Raw genomic sequence first — 18,807 nt, 5'->3', positions numbered from 1 at the left:
TGGTGTAGCAGTAATTTCTTCCTTTTTATTGCTATGTGGTTTTTCATTGCATGAATATATCACAGGTTATTTATTCACTCTTGATTATAATGAATAAAACTGCTCTGAGCAGTCTTGAACATGTCTTTTGTGGAGATATGTATATATATATATATTATTTTTCTCAGTTATCTTGAGAATGTACAGATACATGGAATTGCTGAATAATAAGGTTGCTGTGGGCACATGGGTGGCTCAGTTGGTTGGGCGACTGCCTTCAGCTCAGGTCATGATCCTAGACTCTTGGTATCAAGTCCCACATCAGGCTCCCTATGACCCTCTCCATATTCTCCCTATGACCCTCTCCCTTCTCATGCTCTCTCTCACACACACTTTCTCTCTGAAATAAATAAATAAAATCTTAAAAAAAAAACCCTATGACCCTCTCCCCTCTCACGCTCTCTCTCACACACACTTTCTCTCTGAAATAAATAAAATCTTAAAAAAAAACCCAAGGTAGCCATATATTTAACTTTATTAACACTGTGTTCCAACAGTATTAGAAAGTCATGTAATCAGCTTTGCGCAGTGGCAGTATCGTAGCCAATGAGGTTTATCCGAGGCGCGATTATTGCTAATTGAGAAAGTCATGTAATACTTTACACTCCAACGGGCAATGCCTGAGCATTCTAGTTGTTTCTTGTCCTTTACCAACACATATGTTGTCAATCTTTGAATTTTAACCAGGTGTTGGCAAATTTTTTCTGTATCTGGACAGATAGTAAGTACTTTAGGCTTAATTGTTCATAAGACTTCTCTTGCAACCTTGCAGCTCTACCACTGAACTGGAAAATCAGCTGTTGACAATAAGTAAACAAATGAGCATGGCTATTTTTGGTGATCTTTGGTCTAAAACAACCATGTCCATTATATTTATGTTTAAGCTAATAGATAGAGGGGTGGCAAAGTGGCATTCTTCTTTTCTTTAAGAGAATGACTTATAATTGCATATTATTACTTTAATCCACATCTTATTGGTTAGAATTTTGTCACAAGACCGTTTGCAGGAGACGGTGGAAAATTATTTCACCAGGTCTTCCGTGATTAGCTAAAATTCTCAGGGGTTCTATTAAAAGAAGACAAGGAGAATGGGTATTGGTAGACAACTTGCTGTCTTTTCCACAGTGAGCCATGTCCTGTGGAAGACTTCCTTAGGTCAAAGAATGCGGACTTTTATTTCTTTCATTATATTACCTCTCTATGTTTGTCATTCTTCTAGAATTCGAGGTAGACAGATATTGTCTTTCTAAGGTCTATCTTGAAAGAAGTGAGATCTAAATTCTATTATGACTCTTGTTATTTGTCTCATAATTTCTGTCTCTTTGGTAGATTTCAGTTGTTAATTCAGTTTTAGTTGATCTCCATTTTGGTATTTGGCTGATTAGTTAAAAAAAATCTTAAAAATAATATTTTGAATTTGCACACTGATGATTGCTTTTCACAGAGCTCTTTTGATATATCGAATCTCTTAGCAATAATTATTATATATTTAAATTTCTATTCAGTATTGTTCATACGCTCTGTTTACAGGGATTGGCTATTTTGATTTTCAACCTAGTGTTTCTTTCATTTGTTAGTTTTCCTCATAAGTTTTGTTATTTGGTGTTCTTGCTTGTATTTATAATTTGGAGTTCACTTTTTAAAAATGATTTATTTATTTTAGAGAGAGAGAGAGAGTGAGAAAGCACATGAGCAGATCAAGGGACAGAGGGAGAGAAGCAGACTCCTCACTCAGCAGGGAGTCTGACAGTGGCAGGGGCTTAATCCAACGAACCTGAGATCATGATCTGAGCTGAAACCAAGAGTCAGAAGCCCAACCGACTGAACCACCCAAGCGCCCCTAATTTGGAGTTTAGATTGAGAAACACTAGTAGTTGGAATGGATTTCTTCAACACAAGTGAATATAATAACTCTTCTGGTAGATAATTGAGTTATGATTATGGGATGAATGGCTCTACAGCTATGCGGGGCAGAAGAACAGAGCAACATTCAGCTGTGGAATATTTTCTTTAGTTGAATTAGTATTATTTTCATGCAACACTGCTATTGTTCCCATGCTCAGTTGAATTGTCTTTGGAGGCATATCCTCCACTATATTTAGAATGATATAGTTAAGTCTTGTCATTCAAAATATATTGAAGTCACCTTGAAAGCAGGGACTGACGCAGTTGTTTTCCAGCACTTAATTAATTTTCTCATGGACAATCACAAGATATGTTGGGTCTGCCAGAGATTGCCCACTTAAGCTGATTCTTTTATTTGGGAATTATTCTATAATTCTGTTGGTCTCCTCTTTTGTGTACATGGGATTGTAGGTATCTCAATTCTTTGGGAGTTCACTGTCAATCTTATGACATATGTTTTTTCCTTGATGAAGTTCCTTGATGATCAGGTTGGCCAATGCACCCACTTGTGTCCCATCGGCTATCATGAACTGAGACTGCCGCTGTCAGTTGAATTTTGTGTCAGAGCTATTAGAGAATGAGCCAAGAATCCCAACAGTGTTCTTAGAATAGGCTAAAACTTTGAAAGTAGTGTCCTCTCTGTGTTTCAATAACCTGTTTAAAAATAGGCGCCTGGGTGGCTCAGTGTGTTAAGTCTCTGCCTTCGGCTCAGGTCATGATCTCAGGGTCCTGAGATCGAGTTCTGCATCAGGCTCTCTGCTCAGCAGAGAGCCTGCTTCCTCCTCTCTCTGTCTCTCTGCCTGCCTCTCTGCCTACTTGTGATCTCTCTCTGTCAAATAAAGAAATAAAATCTTTAAAAATATATATATATTCCAACAGAGGGGCACCTGGGTGGCTCAGTGGGTTAAGCCTCTGCCTTCAGCTCAGGTCATGATCTCAGGGTCCTGGGATCAAGTCCCATTTCCAGCTCTCTGCTCAGCAGGGAGCCTGCTTCCCCACTTCTCTCTGCCTGCCTCTCTGCCTACTTGTGATCTCTCTCTCTGTGTCAAATAAATAAAGTCTTTAAAAAAAACAAAAATAAATAAAAATATTCCAACAGAATGTTTTATTTTGCTGAAATCTTTTGGAAGGGCAGTTTTGTGGTAAGCCTGGGAGGTGTATATCTGGAAAATAGCACAGAGTCTGGTACATGAGGCATCATGGGACTGTCAATGGAGCCAGTTACAATGCCAGCTAAGGCCTGGAGGAATGGAATCAAATGACCAAGTGGGAGATGGCGGGGTGGGGGGTATCTTGTATTTTAATTTATTACTTTGTTGCTGTGGTTTTGTTTGCATTATTTACTGATTTTTGAATTGACTTTGGGCATTTTTTATAACATTTAGAGGAACAAAATTGGTATCTGACTTGTTGTTTGGATTCATTGAGAAATACTCTATTAAAACTATTACTTCACTTAAGTTCTAATTTCCTCAGTTAACTTTACTATTATATAATGTTTGCTTTTTCTTGTTATAAAGATGATATATGTTCAATAATAAGCACTTTTAGAAAATGCAGATACATAAAACTTTTTTTTTTTGTAAGATTTTATTTATTTGACAGAGAAAGAGACAGTGAGAGAGGGAACACAAGCAGATGGAGTGGAAGAGGGTGAAGCAGGCTTCCCACCAAACAGGGAGCCTGATACAGGGTTCGATCCCAGGATCTTGGGATCATGACCTGAGCCAAAGACAGACCCTTAATGGACTGAGCCACCCTGGTGCCCCTAAATAAAACTAATTTAATGCTTAATCCCTCTATCCAGAGATAACTACTGTTAACTTAAAAAATATGTATAACTTGGGGTGCCTGGGTGGCTCAGTGGGTTAAAGCCTCTGCCTTTGGCTAAGGTCATGGTTTCAGGATCCCTGAGATCGAGATCAAGCCCCGTGTTGGGCTTTCTGCTTAGCAGGGAGCCTGCTTCCCTTCCTCTCTCTCTGCCTGCCTTCTGCCTACTGGTGATCTCTGTCAAATAAATAAATAAAATATTTAAAAAAATGTATATCTTCAGCTCTTTTTCTCCCATGTATGAATTAGGCTTAATAGAAATTAGGTTACTTATTGACAATCACACATAAGTAGTGAAGCCATGTTATGGAGCAAGGCAAACGTATTCCAAAGCCTTTGCTCTTAAACATTACAATTTATACTTTGCCTTATGGATCAAATCCTGGTCTTTGGAAGTCTTGGAAGATGTAGGATTGTGGCAGTTCGGAGCCAGCAACCAGGAGCTGAGTGGAGGAGGTTGGCAACTATGAAATATTCTGTTGGGTCCCAAAGGGAGTGTTGTTCTTTAAGGAGCCTGCATCTCTTAGTTTTCCAAAGGTTCTACTCTGGTTGATGACTCATATCTTGTTGGCTCTGACATTCTACTGTCTTCCACGTATCCTACAGAGTGGATTCATTGGGTTTAGCTTAGTTGTTGTTGCACTGTTGAACTCTATAGAAAAACAAAACTCCCATGGATTCTAATCTTGTAATTATCAACTTGGGTGTAGTTTTCTCCGTGAGGTTGAGCAAAGATAGAGGAGGTGCTGTGCATGCCACAGCCTTCTTCATTATCCTTCGATTTGCTCATCTTCTTGGCACGCTCAGAGAAGTTTGCAAGGATCCAGAGAACTGAGTAACCATAAAGCTCTCTAAGATTTGCTTTAGGCAGTGCATTTCAGCAAAGAGCAAGCCGTGGAAGATCACAGGTATCTGAAGTCGCAGGTGATGGTCCAAATTCTTGGCTCCAACTATAAAATACTCATTTCCCCAACTCCTATTCTCTGGGCTTTCTTGTTCTGAGGCCAGGCTGGTACTGTTTGCATAAAGTGCTGTTCCATTTGGAAACAGCTGTGCCTAGAAGCAGATGAGAGTCGGCGAAGTAGGGATCATAAGTCAGCAGAACTGTGCTAGAGAGGCATTTTCTGTTGCTGCTTTTGGTGGATGCTGACTAGAAAGTCAGATTCTCTATAATCAACAGAACTTTACATTATGCATTTTAGAAGTTAAAAATCTAAGCTCAGAGATCCTTAATGATTTACTACCCTGGACAAAATCTGCAGCTCAGAGTCTGTCCTTTATGGCACAAATATTATGACTTCATAAAAACAAATGTTATCAGAATACTCCTTTAAAAATCTTTTTTTTTTAAATTGTGATAACTTATGATTGCAGGATCTGACTTTCCCCCTCTCTGCTGAATGTCACATGGTCTCATCTTCCCTGCTTTTCCCCTGCTTCCCTGCTTCACTGTGACATAAGCTACTTCAGTGTGCTGTTCACGAGACGCATCATGGTGGTGATCTTAGCTATACTCAGGGTCAAAAGGGACACTGCCATTACAATGTGTTAATAAACTGGGGAGTGGTGGTTCTTAGCACCTAGGCTGTGTACATTCTCTTGCGTCCTTCAGTGCTGTGCCTATGAATGACGAGGTTTGGGATTTTTTTTTTATAGATTTTTTAAAGTTATTTTATTTTATTTATTTGACAGAGAGAGAGAGAGAGAGAGAGAGATCACAAGTAGGCAGAGAAGCAGGCAGAGGCGGGGGGGAATGCAGGCTTCCCGCTAAGCAGAAAGCCTGATGCGGGGCTCGATCCCAGGACCCTGAAATCATGACCTGAGTCAAAGGCAGAGGCCCAACCCATTGAGCCACCCAGGCACCCCTGGTATTTGTTTTTACATTTATCAGTCTGTGGTCTTTTTCCCTTAAAGTCTAGCCATCGCTGGGTGCTCCATCACTCATCAAGGTGATACAAAAGATAGACTTTGAATAAGATATGTAAGCCAAGCAGGTGTTTGACTTTTTTTTTTTTTTTTTAGATTTTATTTATTTATTTGAAAGAGAGAGAGAGAGAGAAAGGGAGAAAGTGAGAACATGAGGTGGAAGATGAGGAGCAGAGGGAGAGGGACAAGGAGATTTTGTACCAAACTCAGAGCCTGACCTGGAACTTGATCTCAAGACCCTGAGATCATGACCTGAGCTGAAATCAAGAGTCAGATGCTCATCCCACTGAGTCACCCAGGTACCCCAGGAGTTTGAGATTTTAAGTGATATGCTGAGTAAGGCATTCTCAATCCATCTCTTTCTTCTTTCACATGCCATCTATCATCTTGGACCACAGTCTCTGAGTATCATCTGCACTTCCCCCACCCACCCCCCACAGTTAACATAGCCATGAGTTATAACCCTGAGTTTGGCTGAGAGTGAACCACCCCTTGATGTTGATGACAGAGTTGGTTTGGACCCACGTGATGATCTAAGTTCCTGAGGCAAAGTTAGACACTTTAACCAGTCTGTCACCATACCATATAAAGCTAGAGTAACCAAAAGTGAAGACAAATCAGTAGTTTCTCTTTCCTCATGAGAAAGGCATGCTCCTAGTAGTAACATCTGGACCTAATGGTACACCTGTCAGGTGTCTTTATTATCTGGTTGGATAAACTCCAATATCTTGAAAAAACACACTCAGCATGATACTACATAAAATAAGTGATGATGAGGAAGCAGGAAGATATGATGTAGCACTTCTAGTTAATGATAAAGTATAAGCTGAAATAATGGGGATCTAAAAACAGCTCTTTTAAAAAAATTTTTTTATTTATTTCTTATTTTTTAATAAACATATAATGTATTTTTATCCCCAGGGCTACAGGTCTGTAAATCTCCAGGTTCACACACTTCACAGCACTCACCATAGCACATACCCTCCCCAATGTCCATAACCCCCCTCCACCTCTCCCAACCCCATCTCCCCCCAGCAACCCCCAGTTTGTTTTGTGAGATTAAGAGTCACTTATAGTTTGTCTCCCTCCCAATCCCATCTTGTTTCATTTATTCTTCTCCTATCCCCTAACCCCCCATGTTGTATCTCCATGTCCTCATATCAGGGAGCTCATATGATCGTTGTCTTTCTCCGATTGACATTTCACTAAGCATGATACCCTCTAGCTCCATCCACATTGTCGCAAATGGCAAGATTTCATTTCTTTTGATGGCTGCATAGTATTCCATTGTGTATATATACCACATCTTCTTGATCCATTCATCTGTTGATGGACATCTAGGTTCTTTCCATAGTTTGGCTATTGTAGACATTGCTGCTATAAACATTCGGGTGCATGTGCCCCTTCGGATCCCTACGTTTGTATCTTTAGAGTAAATACCCAGTAGTGCAATTGCTGGGTCATAGGGTAGTTCTATTTTCAACATTTTGAGGAACCTCCATGCTGTTTTCCAGAGTGGTTGCACCAGCTTGCATTCCCACCAACAGTGGAGGAGGGTTCCCCTTTCTCTGCTTCCTCGCCAGCATCTGTCATTTCCTGACTTGTTCATTTTAGTCATTCTGACTGGTGTGAGGTGATATCTCATTGTGGTTTTGATTTGTATCAAATGCCGAGTGATGTGGAGCACTTTTTCATGTGTCTGTTGGCCATCTGGATGTCTTCTTTGAAGAAATGTCTGTTGATGTCCTCTGCCCATTTCTTGATTGGATTGTTTGTTCTTTGGGTGTTGAGTTTGCTAAGTTCCTTATAGATTTTGGATACTAGCCCTTTATCTGATATGTCGTTTGCAAATATCTTCTCCCATTCTGTCAGTTGTCTTTTGGTTTTGTTAACTTTAAAAACAGCTCTTAAATAGAACCATTTACGTAAGAGAATTTGTGATTATAGGAGAGAAGGGCTCTTCACCAAAATTTAGTTCTGTGCTTTGCATGGTACAGGATCAACCTTGGGAGTAAATTTCCCGCCTAGGGGATTACATTTCCTGGTCCTCCTTGCATGAAGTTGTGGCCGTGTTACTATTTAGGCAATGGAGCAGAAATATTATTGCCTGAGCCAGAGTTTTAAGATGTCAGTAGCTCTTTTAATCTCCTTGCCTCTGTCTGCCTGGATACAGAAGACTCCAGAGGCCTAGAAGTTGATGGAGTCACAAGATAAAAAGACCCTGGTTCTCTAAATCTCCACATGGAGGAGAGTGTCTTACTCAGCAGGAACACTTTTACTGGATGTAAGGGTTGTATTTTTAAGAGCAAGTAGCATTGCCCTAACTAACACAGCTGGGGAGGCGAGTTGGGACAATTTATCAGTCAGGGTAAAGACCTATATTTGTGTTTTGCCTTTGGTGGTCCAGATGATGTTGTATCTAGAAGCTAATATCCAGATGACCCGTCACTTGATATATAAGTGAAACTATATGATCCTCTTCCTTTGCCACTTTACTAACAAAGATTTTAAAAAATGAAATGTTCTCCTTTGTCTGAACATGTGCCATCAAAGTTCTTCATCAATATCAATAGCAATCATAACTAGAAAATATAACTAAATAGAATAACATATAGAACTAATATAACTGAAATAGAAAATGGAAAAAATACAACTAAAATAGAAAACATAACCAACAAGTCTGATTTCTTTTAGATTTATTTCTGTATGTGTCATATTCTCAATGTCATTGGTACTACCCTCTCACACCTAAGTGATCATCTGGCTTTCCCTAACACAGTTCTTTGATTTCATTGGGAACAGCCCTTTGTCAGATTTAGGTGGCATATGTGCTAATCATAGTTTAATTGGTCTCTCCTGTTCTGTGATGGCACAGGTGTGATGCAAATAAAACATATATGTGCAATGGAGGTGATTGGAATTATGGTCAACTGACAGGAGGCATCAACCTTTCAGTGGTTGAATAGCTGGTTTATTGGATAAGACAGGACAATTACCACAACTGGCCTGTCAGGATGGTTAGAGCTCCCTATAGGCTTTGAGGCAGGTGTTTGTGCCTTCAGTTTAATCTCTTCCTTTCTAGTTCCAGGCTGCATGCAGCCCTTGGCACCGGCAGAAGCATTTATACAGAAACGTGGGTCACCTGGATGCCCAGCCCAGTGAATCTGGATGCTCATTACCAAACAAGGCATGAGCTCTCTGCAACGCAAGCTCGATTTCTCTGGGGGAAAAGTAACCTGACTTGCAATCTTTTTTGGATCACCTGTGTGTTTAATTTAGTAGAATTGTGGAAATTGAAAATGTTTTTCATCAGCTCCAATGTACCTTCTAGAACCTATGCCATTCAATCTCTGATTTTGCAATTGAGGATTCAGGGTCTCAGGGAGGTTAAATGGGTGCCCCAGACCACAGCCGATCATCAGGGAGACAGGGCAAGGTTTTAGGGCTTCTCAGCCGGTGCTGATTACATGACCCGCAGCTGCTGCTTTGAGCCTGTTTTCATCACCTGTCAGCTCCTGTTTGTAGGAGTTGAAGCCTCAACAGCTTCTAGAGATTGGAGAAGTATAACAGATCCAGAAGGAGTAGTTGTGAATAATTGTTTTCTTCTTTAACGCCTTTTTTTCTTCTGCAAGGATTTTTGTATCTCGTCACAAAGTAGCTGTTATTCCACACTGGTGGTCTTTCTGCTGGTCTTAAAGTTGTTTGAGACCTGTGGCAATTCTGCCATATAGCTAAGTTCTAGTTCATATATTATGGTTGATCATCCCAGTTTTATTTCATGGAGAACATGTTTGGTAATATTATTATTCATACTTTTGGAGATAGCAAAAGTAGGCTTTAGGGCTATCTTACAATTTTCCCAAGCCCACCTGGGCAGTAACGGCAGAGCTGGGGTTTGAATCTGAGACTGGCCTCCTCCAAACTGTGCTGTTGACTTCATGATACATAATCCTGCAGAGTATTCAGCATTTCCGTAGTCATTTAACTTACTCCTAGGAAGAAGATTCAGCCTTGGGAGAATCTGTTTTATCAGGGTGAGAGATTTTTCTCAAAACTCCTCTTTCAGGATTAAGATTCAGGAAATTTTCATATTCTTAGATCTTCTCAAAGAGCATATATTCTGAACATTGTTTCAGTAACTGCTCTAGGCTCAAACTGGGAGTTAACGGAAATGGACCAGGATAGTGGAAAGATCCAGAAGTCTAGGTGATGGTACCTCCTTCCTGAGAAATCTCCGTCAAGAAATCACTGTTAAGTTGTGTTAGATGTCAGTTCATTCCCTGGAAGTAACTTGGTTCCTTTGATTTTTTTTGGTAAAAATTAATCCTGGCTAGCTTTTCCATATTTATCACTGTCTTTGTAGAAATATAGTCCTTGCTACTTGGGTCATTTCTGTCAAAACTAAACAATTTCTAGGCTAGTAAAAAAAATTGAGCATTACTGTCTTATGGATCAATTTATAAAACTGTCAGCTTTCTAGATGGTGTTTTTTTATTTGTGGATTTTTCTCAGAAAACCCCATGACTTGAGCCGTATTTTATTTTTTATTTTTTATGCTTCATTACACACCTTTTACCCCCATGATAGCCTGGTGATTGTGTACATTCATCCAGTTTCTCTTATTCTCTTTGGAAAAAACAAAAGGGACAAAGGTAGGAGAATGGCTTGTTAAGAAAAGCCAAGTTCTGGGAGAAATTGGTAGGCACCACTCAATTACTGATTTAGGAAAAGTGCTTCTAAATCCTTGTTTGGATGGCAGAACTGAATGTTAAGGTTGGGAGGCGTTCTGATCCAGATGGTTCTCTTATTTCCTCAAGAGTCTACATTTTCTTCTTTTCCTAAGGATGAAGACAGAAAACAAGAGATAACAAAACCTAGGTTTGGGTTAGCTTCATGTTGAGCAATTAGTCTATTCCACCTATGTTTCACATGTACTGCTTTTCATATTCACTGGTTAGCATATTTGAATATACAAATGAGCATCACCACTTAAATAAAAGCATGATCAGTTTCAAAGGTTGGGTACATGTGCAAAAAACTATTGCCCTAGATAGGTGCTCAAGGCTGAAGATGACCTTGACAATGTTGTCCTTTCTGCCAGGAGCTCATTCAATGCATAGGTGCATTCTTTCCATGTATCTATAGTCTGGACCATTTCTTTTTGTCCTTTTCTACCCCTTTCTGCTTTCTTTTACAGTGTTATCCAACTCATGTTCCATTTCCTTTTTCTTAATTTTTTTTTTTCAGTAGGTTCCACTCCGAATGTGGTGCTTGAACTCATGACCCTGAGATCAAGAGTCACAAATTCTACTAACTGAGCCAGCCAGGCACCCTCATTTTCAATGGTATAATTCTCTGCTCCATGGTTGGCAGATATTTTTATGAACTAAATGGGTTTTTAATAGGACTATTAATAGGATGAATGGAGGGTTTAGATACTTGCCCAGAATCTGTCTTTACCCTTTGATTTAAGAACATTGGATTGTTAGTTTGATTGAAGGGAGGAGTTTGGCTATAATAAAGGTTACACAGAGGAGGAGAGGCAAAATGATGAGGGTGTTCTTTTGTTTTTCTGCCTTATACAACGGAATGTGTTTGAGTTCAGTGGTTAATGGGTCAATGGTCAGAAGTTGCTGTAATTTTTTTTCTTCTTAATGAGAGGCTTCAGGGATTCCATGCCCAGCAGTGATACTTCATGCCTACATGTCAGAGTATGGCACAGAATAGAAGAGAGGAAAGTCTCTAAGCACTGTTGTGGCACCTTTGGAATTGGCATCTTGGAGAATTCTCTGGAGATGTGCCCTTGCATGGACATGGCCACTCACAGGGTGGATGTGGCAGCAGTCAATGAAGGGAAGCCCAAAACACCTTGGCACAGAGAGGGAGAACATGGCAATTCTGTGTAAGTGCTGCAGTTGACAGATTGGTTCATGGACACGTGTGAGGCATTTCCTTGGTGGTGACAGTGTTTGGGGAGTATTTTAAGCACCTTAGACCCATTAAAATTTAGGAGTCAAGCAATTTGTTACTCTTGTGAGGGTAGAGTTGGTTATACTCAAGTGACATGTTAATTCACAAAGAACTGTGATGGTCTGAAGTTTGACACTTTTGACAAAGTAATAAGTCAGCCCATCACAGTTTCACAGATGTTAACTGAAAATGTGAGACTTTTGGGTGGAGACAAAAAACTTTATTATTTATAGCTCAGCAGGCAGAGGACCAGGATCTTATTGGTTCCTGGAGAACCCACATCCAGGAGGATGATGCAGAGGATGGCTTAGGGAAATGTTATCCTTGCACTGGGTTTATGTCACAGTTGATGAATGCCAAGCTTAGGAAACCCCAATTCTTTAAAAGGGCTGTTGGGAAACCTGACTAACCTTTGCCTTAGAGGGAGACATTCTTTCTTAAAGTGGTCAGGAAACAAATATGTTCTCTGACCCAGAGGAAAACTGAGTTCACCTTCCAAGGCTGTTTGCTATTCAAACATCCATGAGAAGATAGTCTAGGGAAAAAACTGTCAGTGCCTCTTTTCAGGACAGGAATGTAAGAGACTCATGAAGAGTTCTCCCCCAATAATACGTTCCAAAGATTCACATTTTTATAATTTTTGAAGGTAGATAATGCCTGAAGTCAAAGGAACAAAGCAAGAGAAATGTTTTGGGGGCATGTTAGTTTTTTGTCCCTCCCCCCCTTTTTTTTTTAAGATTTTATTTATTTATTTGAGAGAGTGAGCAAGTGAGAGAGCATGAGCAGGAGGAGGACCAGAGGGAGAAGGAGGCTCTCCACTGAGCAGGGAGCCGGACATGGGGCTCAATCCCAGGTGGGATCATGACCTGAGCCAAAGGCAGACGCATAATGGGCTAAGCCACCCAGCAGCCTGTTTTTGTTTCCTAAGTTATATCCACTGACGCTTTTCCTCCTGTGACCTGTAACTTGGACACATTTTCCAGGGAGATATCTCTTTTCTTGTTACCTAAACTCATCTGGCACAGGTGCTTAGGATCTGCCCACAGCACTAATAGGTTTCAGCATTGGAATGCAAAGGAGAGACGTCAGATTAAATGTTCCAGTGTCCATTAAAAAGTAGCGACAGGGACCGGAAGATATCTTACCATATCCTGTCACTGTATAATATGCTAGATCGCTTCAGCCGACTAACTGGAGAATAAGAAAAAGTCTGTGTGTCAGTGAGTGACTCTATGTGATGTGTGTGTGAGAAGGAGAGGGAAGAAAGGAGAGGTGGAAAGGGGGAGAGGAGAAAAGAGACGGAGAGGGAGAGGGGTATAGATTGCAGCCTGTATTCAGAAAGACCTTGTGCACGTGTGTGTTCTGACACCACTGGGCTAGTGTAGTTCATGTGAAAGGCTCGTAAAGCTCTTAAACTTATTCTTTCATACTTTCAAGACCTGCAACTGCTAACCCATGCATTTTGTATGGTGATTTTCTTTGGTAAACATGAAATTAGCCTTAGAAACACCTCCCCTTGATTCAGATATCGTTTAAGTCAAGGGCTTAGAATTACAAAGTCTGAAAGATTTCATAGGTAGGAGGGGAAAAGAAGTCAGTGTTTAAATTAAGTATTTGAAAACAAAGTGAAAAAGGGAACATGATATATAGTTTATAGGAAAAGCCATTTGGAAAGCTTTTTCATAGCTAATTTGTTGGGAATTCTTTGGCTAAGGTGGAATAAATGTATTCTAGGAGAAGCTCTATTGAGCCCTGTGTGATAGTAGCTTAATCTGACTGTGGCCATGTCTCACAGATCACTGTACCTAGTCAATACTCTATTATTGCAAGTTAAGTGGTTTGCTACAGTATTCCACGCTCAGGGTATTAGAAGCTCTGTTCCCTAATTTCCTAAGCAATAATGGTATAAGCAGTATGCATTTTTTATTATAAAAACTAACAATTGCCTCCACAGAGTTAACAGTGTTTTACATCCATTGGTACCCAGGAGATTCAGTCTTAAATCAGAGCAAAATTAAATGTAAAATGTACGAAATTTTGGCAGAATTAGGTTTTCTTTGTAGAGGCTGAAGTCTTCAGTTTTGCTTGGAATCAAACTTTGGTTTTCTTCCTGGTGCTTTTATTTTCATTTTATTTAAATGGGTGTGTTGTTTCCTGATTAAAATTGATTCTGAATAATTATAACAACAGTAATTCACAGCGGGAGCCTGGGCAGCCTTCTTTATAGCTCCTGGAGGCTGTCATCATCCAGCCTCTCCGTGCTTGCCAGTTTTTCAGCGTTAACTATATTCACTGTGCAAATGGGGTTATGAACTGCACAACAAAGACTTGGAGTGGAGAATCATTCCTCTCTCAAATGGCTGTTGTTTTTACAGGTTGGGGACTCTGTGCAGGTCAGAATTTGCTTGGTGAATTGGTTATTTACTCATTTCACAGTAAATATGTGGTAGGTAAGAAAGGAAAATGCTTTCTCCTCATTAGGAGACTTGATTTGGATTGGTAGCTCCCACGGACCCAGGAGCCATCATGAAGGAAGGAGGCGGGAGCGGTGGGGGACTGAGAGGGGACTTGGGTTTTTGGTTCAGACTAAAGGTAGAATTAGAGCTGCCCATGGGTGATGGGAGTAGGAAGTTCAAAGTCAGCACAGTCAAGCTTACACTCCAGTCTCTCTTAGAGGTCTCTTTTTTGCTCCTCTCTGCACATCTGCTTCATTTTTCTTTCTACAGTTGGCTTTTTTTCTGCCTCTTTGCCCTTGTGCAGAATACGGTGGCATTGGTGGGTCCCAGACTGCACATTCTCAATCCCGGTGACCATTCCCACTCACTAGCCAGAGTTCGGCCCAAAGGCCTTCAGGAGCTGGGCCTCATTTTGATTAACAGTAAGTGAGGGAGTGCCAATATGCAGAATGCATTTCTGGCATAGAAACATTGAAAGTAAACATTATTAAGGCAAACTAATAAACATTATTAATGGCAAAACTAAACCTAGCCATAGAGTGCTATGGTCAAATGTAGTTTTAAGGCTACCAGTTTAAGAACCCTTGCCAGTCTTTCTTAGACCATTTCCCAAATTCAGGGGTCCCCTAAATTTTTCAGCAGGGATAAGACTAAGGTGAGGGGAAAGAGTCTCAGGTGCAAAATTTAAGGCAATGCCTAAAAATATCAATAATCCGGATAATAGTATTTCAATGCAAATGTTCTAACAAAAAAAAAATTCATACAAAAATTCCATGGTAAACAAATTCTGAAATTGTAAGTGTAGACAGGATCGCTATTACTGATTTTTTCCTTTTGCCTCAAGCTCCAGTGTGGCTCAGAGCAGCGCGGGTCACGAGGTGTCTACCTGTAGACCAGTCAGTTATGAACAGGGAAGTGCGTCCCATCAATACTCTGTGGGTGGAGGAGTCACTTGTCAGCAGTAGGGATGTGGGTCAGGCACGCATATCACAAAAGATGTCTCTAAAGGATGTAGGAGCATGATACTTTCTTCTGGGACTCTGTGTTAGGAATTTGCCATAGCAAAATACCATAGGCTAGGTAGAAGTCTGAGATCAGGGTGCCAGCATGATCAGATGCTGGGAGAGACTGTCTTCCTGGCTTTCAGGGGACTGCCTTCTCACTGTGTCCTCACATGGTCTTCCCTCTGTGTGAGAATGCACACGGGGGGTGGGGGGTGAGGGTGGGAGACAGAGAAGGCTTTCTTTCTTTCTTTTTTTTAAAAGATTTTTTTTTTAAATTTATTTGACAGACAGAGACCACAAGTAGGCAAAGAGGCAGGCAGAGAGAGGAGGAAGCAGGCTCCCCGCTGAGCAGAGAGCGCAATGTGGGGCTCAATCCCAGGACCCTGAGATCATGACCTGAGCTGAAGGCAGAGGCTTAACCCACTGAGCCACCCAGGTGCCCCTTCACCAAATGTTCTTAATTCTCCCTCCCCCCATGTATATTCAGATCTAAAGTACAGTCTTCTAAATGTTATCTTTTGACAGTCATGACAAAATATAAACCCAATAAAGTTTAAATTTTGTCATTGGCTTCTTATTCTAAGTTAGTTGCCACCAGAATATCGTTTTACAAAACTGAATTAAAATCAGACAAATGGCTCAAAGATTTAACTAGAAAATGAAGCTTGGGTGCTTAACCATTTCTAAAAGTCCTGGGACCTGACCAATAACTACTCTTTCCATCCATAAGAAGACAGAAACATTTAGCATATGGTTTTTCTTTTCTGTATAAAATCAATCAGAATATGTCACTTTGTGGCTTACTATAGTCAATCAAAATGTTGTGTCTCATTCTTCTAAATGTAAAATTTCTAAAGACATTTTTCAGAAAGTTCTGTCAAGTTATTAAGTGATAGGAATGTTGGTAGAGAAAATAAATTCCTTTAGACATCTTATAGGAACTAAAGAATTAAGGAATGCATCTTTTCCCCCTCATTTCCTTGAGAGCTGTTTTGGTTTTGATGTTCAGATACCATATTGGAAAACATTTAAACTACGAATATAATTCTGAAAACACTTTGAACCATGACAATATCTGTCCTGGGCAGCCTCGTATCAAGCTGGCAAACAGATCTTGGAAAAATAGGAAAGTATTTTTGTTTTCAGAATGCTTTGTATGCAATTCCCCAGAAACAGCTCAAAAAGATAGATACTCTTTTCTAAAAGGTTGCTGTTTTAGCACTTCCCAACTTATAAAGGTTGGAATTTCCCACTGGCTCAGTGGAGAGATTTGTATCAGTTATTTTAGATTCACTTAATAGCACATTTGTGTTTGAGATGAAGTGTGAGTCCCATCAGACAAGTAAGATTGTTCTTAAAAATTGGCCTCCTTCTCCTTCCCCCCATGTGTACTCAGATCTAAAGTAGAGTCTTCTAAATGTTATTCCACAGCTCACAGCTAGGTATGACATCCTATCTTAAAAACAGCAGCAATAGCTGCTGTTTCTCTTTGTAGAGAACATGGCTGGATATATAGCGAGTGAATCTGTGAAGACTGGTGATTTTTCAGTGTTTTAAGGGAAGCCTTGACTTTATTCTCCACCCCCTCTCTGCACTATACTGGCAGAGATGGAAGTGAGGGTGAGGAAGGTGGTAACACAAGGAAAGGTACCACCAAGATTTGTACAAAATACAGTTACACTTGTTTAATCACATGTGATCTCAGTAGAGTCATTTCATTTTGTTTTTACTTCTGCATTCATCATGTTCTATCCTTTTATTTTCCCTCCTGCTTGTCACCTTTATTGTTTTTTTTTTAATTGACTTTTTTTTTTTTTTTTAGGGCAGTTAAGGTTTACTGCAAAACAGAGGGGGAAGATACAGAAGTTTCCCATATACCTCCTTCCCCAAACCTGCATAGCCTCCTAATTATCAGCATTTCCCGTGAGTTGCTACATTTGTTATAATTGATGAACCTAATTGATTGACACATCATAGCTGCCCAAAGCCCATAGTTTACCTTGGGATTCACTCTTGATGTTGTATCATTCTATGGGTTTGGACAAATGTACAGTGACATGTTCATTATGGTATCACGCAGAATATTTTCACTGCCCTAAGAATCTGTGTTCTATCTATTCATTCCTCCATGCCCACCTTAAGCCTGACAACTGCTGATCTTTTTACTATGTATGTAGGTTTGCCTTTTCCAGAATGTCATACAGTTAGAATTATAGAGTATGTATCATTTTCAGACTGGCTTCTTTCACTTAGTAATATGAACTTAAGGTACCTCCGTGTTTTCTCATGGCTTGATAGCTCATTTCTTTTTTTGCCACTGTGTAATACCCCATTGCCTCAGTATATCATAGTTTATCCTTTAACCCACTGAGGCACATCTTGGTTGCTTGCAAGTCTTGGCAATTATGAATAAAGTTTCTATAACCATTCATGTGTAGGTGTTTGTGTGGACATAAGTTTCAATTCCTTTGGGTAAGTACCAAGGAGAGCAATTGCTGAATGGTGTTTAGTTTTGTAAGAAACCACCAACTATCTTCCAAAGTGGCTGTACCATTTTACATTCCCACCAGCAACAAATGAGAGTTCCAATTGATTCACAATCTTGTCAGCATTTGGTGTTGTTAGTGTCTTGGATTTTGGCCATTGTTAAATAGGTGTATGGTGGTATCATGTTCCACCTCATTTTGCTCTTAGGTTTTACCTTCTCTGCTAGCTTACATGGTTCTTGAAGGCAAGGGTCATCCATAGCTTTTTACCCTCAACCACTCCTTGTGTATTCACTTGCGTGTAAAGTCACTCAGAAGTGTGCCAAAACATTGAAGATGATGAATGTGTTTGAATTGGTTAAGAGTTCAGTTAGAGGGGAAAAACTATCACTCAATAAATTTGTCAACCATTTGAAATACTTGGAATTTTCCTGTTAATCCTCACAGTAGTTCTATGAGAAAGACAAAATTATTCCCATTTTTCCAAAAATGGACTAACTGAGGCTTAAAATAGTAAGTGAATTGCCCATCATCAGTAGAGTCAGCTAGACCTCTGGTTCTAAACCAGATCCGTCCGGCCTAAAGCTGATTTCATGAGAATGGGCTGTACCTACAGTTAGAGCCAAGCTCCCAATCTTAGATGCCCATGGGCCAGGTAGACTAGGGAGGATGCTGGGGTGGGGGGTGAAGTAAAGAAGGGGGCAGCCTCTACTTACCTCTAGCTAACTGTTAAACAACATTTTTAGAATCAGAGAATCCATAAATTTGGATTTTTTGGGGAGGGAATTGCAAAATCTTCCAAGTTTTATATTTTGGCACCTAATTTAATAGTAACACTCAAAAAAGTAAATATAGGTCTTGGGCCAAATTTAGGGAAGGTTTCTAGCTATTGTGTTAAAGAATAGTTTGAAAGAGTAGCAGCTCTTTTTCCCCAAGTATGTATTATAATCTGAAATGAAGTAAAATACTGCCTGTCAAGAAAAATTTAGAGAGCTATCATTAATAGTTCACTCTTCTGTTGGTATGTAAAATGTTTATGGGTAATACTTGTTAAGAAGTAGTTACCAATCTACTATTCAGTGTGGAGCCCAGCTAGTGAATGAATACGGTTACTATTTTATTCCAGATGATAAGAAGTTCTAATCTAGAACTTCATGAAAAGAGCAAAAGCATTTATTGAGCTGTGAGCTG

The 18,807-nt window shown here is 39.9% G+C and overlaps 1 pseudogene; it reads left to right on the top strand.

Annotated features, from left to right (window-relative positions):
- Nucleotides 1-556: 556 nt before the first annotated feature.
- On the top strand, nt 557-759 carry LOC123939419 (annotated as a pseudogene).
- Nucleotides 760-18,807: the final 18,048 nt, after the last annotated feature.

The sequence above is a fragment of the Meles meles genome, chromosome 3 (assembly GCF_922984935.1).
Source record: "Meles meles chromosome 3, mMelMel3.1 paternal haplotype, whole genome shotgun sequence".
NCBI classification, from domain to species: domain Eukaryota; kingdom Metazoa; phylum Chordata; class Mammalia; order Carnivora; family Mustelidae; genus Meles; species Meles meles.
This window is presented reverse-complemented; position numbering and strand designations above follow the sequence as displayed.